Below are 8,394 nucleotides of genomic sequence, written 5' to 3' on the forward strand. Positions count from 1 at the left end.
TTCGGACAGTATACTTTTAAGGAGGAGGACACCTATGGCGAGACCCCACCCCTACCCAACGTCACATCCAGACCCACATCAAAAAGAGGAGGAACCCAGGAAGCAACGGACGGTGTTTCCCAGGAGGACAGAGAGCTACGGTGTGGAGGAAGGAACCTGAGACGGACGAGCGAGGACGCTGAGAAGCCCAAGGACGAGGAGAGCGTTGAGGAAGACCCGGAGAAGCCAGGAGGCCACCGATTTCACGAGTCGCCTGCCACGCTCCCACGGGAGGGGCGTGGCTCCAACAGGTACGGGGCAAAGTAGGAGGCTGGGTGGGACGGCATACCTGACCCTTTGAGTAAACGTGTATATATTGTAAAGACCCCCCTCACCTGTGTATAGCTCTGATCTCACCCCTACCTCCTCACGAGCACTAGTAAATCACAGCGACCGAGGGTTACTTGCACTTTGCACGTGGTTTTCCTCACACCCGGCCCTGATCTCTTCCTAGTCATTACCCGTCCCTAACCCGCTCCTATTTTTCTCCTCTTTCCCGGTTGCCGTGCCTGACGGAGGAGCCTCCGCCCATCCAAAGAGACATCCTGGATCCATTACTGAAGCCCATAAGAGACCCGGCAGCGTTTGCCCGAGAGCATATAACCAGCAGAAAACGCAGATCATATATCAAAATAAAGCCCTAGTTAAAATCACTATTGAAGGTCTCTGACTCCATCTCTCCGGCCCCGGACACCCCTGTACAACAAGGTTTGGCTTTTGCAGGGTGCTGATCTGTGACACAGACATCTGCACAACTTCCTGGGCATTGTGTGTGGGTGAGTGCTTCAAACTCACTAGCACCAAGTACATTCTGGGGAAGAAAAGGCAGCAATGCTCTCGGAATGTTGGTGTTGCTTTGTTAAGGCTTCACGTCTCCCGATGAAGCACTACACATCAGCTTCCAAATACAAACCCTAAAATACCCTTGCCTCCTAAAAATCCATGCCCACCGACCCCCTAAAAGTATCATTCCCACCCAAAACCCCATGCACACCCTAAACCCTAAAAATACCTTTGCCACCCCAAAAACCCATACCCACCCTAAACCCTAAAACTACCCTTGCCACCCAAAAACCCATACCCACCCTAAACCCTAACTTTACCCTTGCCGTCCAAAAACCCATACCCACCCTAAAATTACCCTTGTCACCCAAAACACATACCCACCCTAAGCCCCAAAAAACCCTCACCACCCAAAAATCCATAAATTAAGCTGTCTGTTCCTTGCCATAGGCACTTGGGGGTTAAGCTCAGGTTAATGGACTTGGAGGGTTCATCCCAACAAGGATTCTAATTATTACTTGAGGTGGGTACTTAGCCCTGTAAGAAATTAGTTACTTACCAACAACTCCAGTTCTCCAACATTGGATCTTTTATCTATTCACATGCTCGAACCATTCCTCATTGCCAGGCTTGGAATCCCCGGTACATTAAAATAGCCCTATACAATGTACAATATATACCATGGCCATTGTCCTGAAACAACATTGTATGTTTAGTATCACATCCTCCTCAATAGAAAGAACCCAAACTTCAGCCAATGAGGTAGAAGCTTAAGCTCTCCTACTACCTCTAGAGGCCAAGAAAGATGGTTCCAATGTTTACTGCACGTCTCCAATGTTGGAGAAAATAATAACTTTATTTCTTACATTCATGCTCTGCAGTGGGATCCAGGACTTGAGCTTTGCAGTATTAGGCAGATATTTAAGTTAAAACCAAAAATCCCTTGGGGGGGGGGGGGGGGGGGGGATAGGAGCTTCGCGCGCGACCAAGATGGCCGCGTGAGCACAGGGCTCCCGAGACCCTCGTAGCCTCCCACATCTATCCTGTCGTTTATCCTGTCCTTCATTGACATATCTATGAAGATGAACCACGGGTGAGGCGAGATCTGCTTTCAGATTCCGAATCGGACCCCGGAGACCGGAGTTGTGGTGCTTTGAAGATTGCAGCCTACGCCTTCGTGATGCCCGGCTGTTGAGTTGGCACAGTGCCCGAGCTGTAGTTGAACAACATCGGCCTGAGGTGGTGGGGGCGACAGGTCTGGTTGACTTTCACTTTCTATTTGGCCTTTCTCTGAGGGAGAATCGACAGCAAGCGGCCCCTTCGTGCAGAGGTCTGCTATTCTCTGCTACATCCGAGTGTACCTCCTCACGGCTTTGAGACTCTTGCTTTGATACCTAGTATGTGCCCTCCTGAGTGACGCTGGGCCACGGTCCCGAGGTCCTGGACCGCCATCTTCCTATCTGGCCTATCTGCCTCACGTCGGTCTGTACTCCGCAATGGCAGGGAAACCAGAGGGTGAAAAGCAGAAGCTCAAGACAACCAGGCGTGGTGGCTATACCCAGACCAACAATATGGACCGTTATGCCCAAACTAAGGGATCTCCCAGCGGACCGGGCAGGTCGCTAGAGGACACTAGAGATGTTCCGACTTCAGCAACCGAACCGGCCCTACAGGACGTCATGGGGCCCATAGATGGGATCAAGTCCTCCCTCAGCCAACAAATGGAGACCCTCGCCCATAAACTAGACACTGTGGCGATCGAGGTCAATCTGATCCGTACGGACCTGACGAAAACTAATGAGAAAGTCAAGTCGTTGGACATTAAGACCTCCAGTTTGACTAGTGATGTTACTGACCTGCAGTCGGAGGTCCGCAATTTGAGGGCCTCGAATGATATCTTCGTTCGTCGTCTGGAGGATTTTGAAGGGAGGGCTCGGCGGAAAAACGTACGCATTATCGGTGTTCCGGAGCAGGCGGAAGACTCTGCAGCTGACCTCTTCGTCGAAAACTTGGTTGTAAACCATCTAGCACCCAAGGGACTAAGTACATTTTTCATGGTCGAGCGTGCCCATAGAGTGCCGGGCGGTAAGCCAAAGGTGGGTGCCCCGCCGCGGCCTATGATCGCAAGGATCTTCAACTTTCGCGACAGAGACCGTATCCTGCAGGCTTCGCGGGTGAGTGGACCCACTAAGTTTGAGAACACTACAATCAACTTCTACCCGGATTTTACCCAATCTGTTCAAAGGCAGAGACTTGGTTTCCTGGGGGTAAAGAGGAGACTGCGTGATTTGGGACTAAAGTACGCTATGCTTTTCCCGGCCAAGTTGAGAATCGGACACGCTGAGCTCACTTATTTCTTTGATCGGCCTGATGCAGTGGCTGACTGGCTTGACACTTTACCGAATCATCCTGCACCAGAGGAACAATCCGGAGGGGCAGAGGGCGGACAGATGGAACAGGAATAGACACCCTTGCCTGGTTTCTGGGGTCCCCCAGTTGGCCTTGAAATGTGGTTCGCTACTATTGTATTTTAAATGGTTGTAACATCCGGGGGGGTTACGGGGCTGTTGGTGGGTCTCTTTCCTCCTCTGTCTTACTTTTTTGTAACTTAGTTGATGTGGGGGCGACAGACACACTGCAAGTTGGGGTGGCTTTTTGGTCTTATGCAGGGGTGCAGGGTTTGTTAGACTTTCTGATCGAAGTGCTGGGTTCTTGTTGGGGTTGGAACTTTCACATTCGGATGGGGGGTAGGGGGCTGAAATTGATGAGTTGGAATGTGAATGGGTTGGGGGATAGGATTAAACGCGGGGTAGTGCTACAATTGCTGAAACGCCTTTCCCCAGACATCCTTCTTCAGGAGACTCACTTGATAGGTAATATTTGTCACGCTATGAATAGGAAGGGGTATCGTCTGGTCGCCCATGTTGGGTTTTCCTCAGGCTCGAGGGGGGTTGGTATTCTGATCAAGACTTCTCTCCCCTTGGAGATCGATGCAACTGTCCTTGAAGACAGGGGGCGCTATGTCGCTCAAACGGGTAGGTGGGAGGGTCGTCTTTCCGTTTATGTCCCCCCTGGCCTACAGTCTACTACTTTCGCGGACTTTGGGCGGGTGATCCTCGCTCTCCCCGAGGGGTCATTGCTACTGGGTGGTGATTTTAACGCTGTAGCTTCCGGTGTGGCTGATCGCCACCCACCTAGAGATCTTAAGGGGGCGGAAAACTGGCTTCATGATTTCATTGATACTCTAGGCTTGGTAGATTGTTGGAGGTTGTTGCATCCTGTTCAGCAGCAGTTTACCTTTCACTCTGGAGCACATGGTAGCCTTTCTAGAATTGATTATGTTTTGGTCCCGGCTGCACAGGCGCTCTCTGTTACTGAGGTCAAGCATCTCGCTCGAGGGATCTCTGATCACTTTCCACTATGGCTCTGTATGGGATCTAGTCCTGGAACGGAGGGTCGGGTAGCCCCGATCAACCCATGGTACCTCCGGAACCCTAAAACTCGTGCGGATCTGGTGAAATCTCTCAATCCCTATTTTCTTGAGAATGAGGGTTCGGTTTCGTCGGCGGTGTCCCTCTGGGAGGCTTTCAAAACTGTTCTCAGGGGCCAGGCCCTGTCGTCATTTGCAGGTGTTAAGAAACGGAGAGACGAGGAGGTGGTTAAGATTGAGGCGGAGATAGCGGATCTTGAGCTCGGCCTGGAACGGGAGGTAACGCGTGCTAAGACACATGTTCTGCGGCTTAAGCAGTTGGAGTATAGGGCGCTGGTTACTGACGCAGCTAAGGCAATGAGTAGAGAGCAGCAGGGACGGCTTTATGACGTAGGAGATAAAGCTGGCAAGTTGATAGCGTGGCTAGATAAGAAGGATACCGATCCTGAATAGATCGTTCAGTGTTTCGCAGATCATTTTCAGTCAGTATATGCCTCTGTGTCGGATAGGCCGGAGGAAGATTCACATCTATTGTTGCGCGATATTGCTCTACCGTGTCTTTCTGATTTGGATAAGAAACACATGGATGCTCCAATAACTGCGGACAAGGTGGCTATTGCGATTCGCTCCTTGCGTTTGGGAAAGGCTATGGGTCCTAACGGCCTGCCTATTGAACTTTACAAATTGCGGCCTGACAGTATAGCGCCCTATGTAAGAGATATGTTTTAGGAGTCTCGGGAGTGCGGCTCTCTACCCAGCGATCAACGTCTCGCGACCATTGTGGTGATCCATAAGGAAGGGAAACCGAGAGATAGGTGCACATCGTACAGGCCGATTTCTCTTTTGAACGCTGAACCTAAGATCCTTGCAAAATTGCTGGCTAACCGCTTGATCACCGGTATCAGTGAATTGATACACCCGGATCAGTCTGGTTTCATTCCGCATAGAAAAACTGCTCTGAATCTCAGGCGTTTACACGGCGTTCTTGCGAGAGCTGCGACGTTGCGTGAGCCGGCCATCTTGGCGTCATTAGATGCCACGATGGCTTTCGATACCGTGGAATGGCCATACTTATGGGCCGTGTTGGCTAAGTTCGGGTTTGGACCTGGTTTTATTGGCTGGGTGCGGCTTTTCTACGAAAACGACCTTGCGCAAATTGTAGTGGATGGTCGTGTTTCTACTCAGTTTAGTCTTGGAAGGGCCACTCGTCAGGGCCGTCCCTTGTCTCCGTTATTGTTTGCCCTAGCCCTAGAGCCCCTTGCTGCGTGGATCCGATTGGAGTCCTCGATGAAGGGTATTCAATGGTCTCCTAAACTCGAGGATAGCATCTCGCTCTATGCGGATGATATTTTACTGTATCTGACCTCGCCCCGGAAGTCTCTGATGGTTCTGTGCGATGTCTTGGTCTCCTTTGGTAGGAATTCTGGTCTGATTATTAATTGGTCGAAATCCTATCTATACGTTCTTTCTGGTGATGTCCCTCTTCTCCCACGTACCTGCCCTATTCAGGTGACTCTCACAGGATTTAAGTATCTCGGTATCTTTATCTCATTGGATCCGATGGCCCGTTATGAACAGAATCTTCTCCCACCTCTGGCTAGATTGAAACAGGACATCGCGGGTTGGCGTAAACTTCCGCTTTCGCCGCTTGGCCGTGCGGCCCTATTTAAAATAATGTCTTTGCCTCGTTTTTTGTACGCTCTCCAGAACACTTTTTTTTTTTTTTGGTGAACCTTTATTTGTAGTACATGTGATTACAGGTATGGGCCTACAACCATCCCGGCCGGCTGCTAGACAAAACTAAAATACTGCAAGCAATATGCATAGTTGTAACAGTTCGGAGCCCAAGATAATAAAATAACAGTACATAGTTTGTAAGCGGACACAACAGCTTGAATCAGGATTTACGAGGTTCATTTTCAAATAAATGAACTAAGGAGAAGTGCCGCACAGTCGCACACAGTCCCGCGATAGTGTGCTAATCAGGATATCTGGAACAGTAGCAATACGGGGGAGCATCATGGGATAAAATATACAAAACAGGAGAAGTGGAGGCACAACCCCATCGTGTAACAAGTCTAACCCCCGCCCCTCAACACCAAACATACAGCAAGGAGCATGGGCGACGACGACACTAAAAGAGAAGAAAGACTAAAGGGCCATAGAAACAGATTCTGATCTAACACCCATCCCGCAACCCCCCACCATGCACACCCGCAGAAGGCCATGGCCTACCCCCCCAGCCGCGTGCCTGTCGCCCTAATAGAACCCGAAATATAGAAAGATAGGGGAAAGAAGAAAAGAAGAGAAAATAAGCGGAGGAGGGCCCTCATCGTGCCGCCCTGCCCCGCCCTTCACCCCTACACCTCGGAAATCCCAAAAAGGAAATAATACCATAATGAAGAATAACAAATCCCGAGCACAATAACGATGAAATATCGATCGAATATACCCACTGCACTGTCTGTCAGTAATAAAGCCAATAGATCGTAAGCCACCTCATCCCTGACCCTGTCTGGCAGTAGTAACGCCAGAAGTCCTCTCGTTAATCAATGTAAAGCACAGTCCTGAGGGTCCAAACAGTATGGATGGGCCCGAACGGGGCGTAGCCATAAAAGAGCATAGTAATCCAAATCCATCCAAATATAGACAGCAAAGATCAGGCAACAGCAACGCCGGTCCCATGAACCTCCCAAAGCTGACAGATAATAACACCATCCAGGAGAGGAGAGTCACACAGTCCGGCCACCGCCGCGACACAACCAGGCCAGTCCAAGAAGGAAAACAGCGCTCCACCCCCAGCCGCCAGCCGGACATGTGTCCCAAGGATACATCCACACGAGCAATCAAGTCGGCCCGCGCGGGCACGGGAGCCCGGTCCTCAAGCGGCCCTCGGTGCCCCAGAGGAGCCGAAACCTCCTCCATGGACTCAGCAGCAAGTTCATCGGCAGACCCCCTGGAATAGGACCGTGGCCGCCATAGATGGCGAAACAGCAATGGCGTCCATCCTTGCACCCAGGTCTCGGACATGGCAATCAATGGTCTCGTGCAAAACTGTTAGAGCAGCCAACACGTCCCAGGATGTGAACTCCTTCGTGTGTTGCGAGCATCTCGGCCCCATCCGTGCAACAGCCGTCTGACATGGATGTGGGCCGTAGAGAAGGGCACCAGCCGCCATCTTAATCCAGTCGGCCCCGTCCCTCTTCACCATATTCAGGGACCAGGCCTTACTGTGAGGGCACCGCGGGATGTGTACCCAGGGCAAACAAACTGTGGGGCAGGGTCCAGAAAGGAGAGCCACCAAACGGCTAAAGTCCCGCCGGGCCCCGGGAGTCGCCCGCCTATGTCGGGGGCAGTCCTTGGCTATGCCCGGGCAACAAAATTTGGGGAGGGGGCAGGAGTCATGCGCCCCCTCCGATCCTGTGCCACCACACTGCCCCTCAAGGGTCACCGACAAGCGGATTGGGTCTTCACCGCTAGCAGCGGTCCTTCATATCATCGGCACCCACCGGCAGGCTCCCCACCGCCATCAACGGCCGTTGGTGCTGCAGCTGTGGCCGGAGGCCCCGCCTAATCAACGCCCCGGTCTCATCATCGTGTGGGCCGCAGAGCAGTCGGGGATAATTCCCAGGATCGGCTGCACGCAGGAGCTCCGGGAGCAAACGGTAGGTGCTCGTTTTCTTTCCTCTATCAAAGTATGCCTTCGTGGCTCAGGATAGTCGTCAGGATAGACGTGTGGGGCGAAAGGGCTCGCGGAGCCGAGCGACTATGCGGCCATTTCGAATGCCTGCTTGGCTCCTCCCCCTCCAGAACAATCTTGATATTGTCCCCGCTAGCTACTTTTGTGCTGTCGGAGACCTTCAGAGGAAGTTGATATGAGACGGTAGACCTCGTATTGCTTTAGCCAAATTGACGCTCCCCTGGTATGATGGGGGAATCGCTCTCCCTGACATCAAACGCTATTATTGGGCGGCCCAATTGAGTGCCATCCACCATGGTATGTATGGTCCTGTATTAAATCCTGCTTTCGCTATGGACAGATGGCTGCTGCCCGGGGGTAATTATTATAGGGCGCTCTACTCAAAATCGGTGGTCAAGACTGTCGGGGCCTACAAAGACGGCGGTGCGTACGTGGCAAGACG

The sequence above is a fragment of the Lissotriton vulgaris genome, unplaced genomic scaffold (assembly GCF_964263255.1).
Source record: "Lissotriton vulgaris unplaced genomic scaffold, aLisVul1.2 SCAFFOLD_1510, whole genome shotgun sequence".
In the NCBI taxonomy this organism is placed as follows: domain Eukaryota; kingdom Metazoa; phylum Chordata; class Amphibia; order Caudata; family Salamandridae; genus Lissotriton; species Lissotriton vulgaris.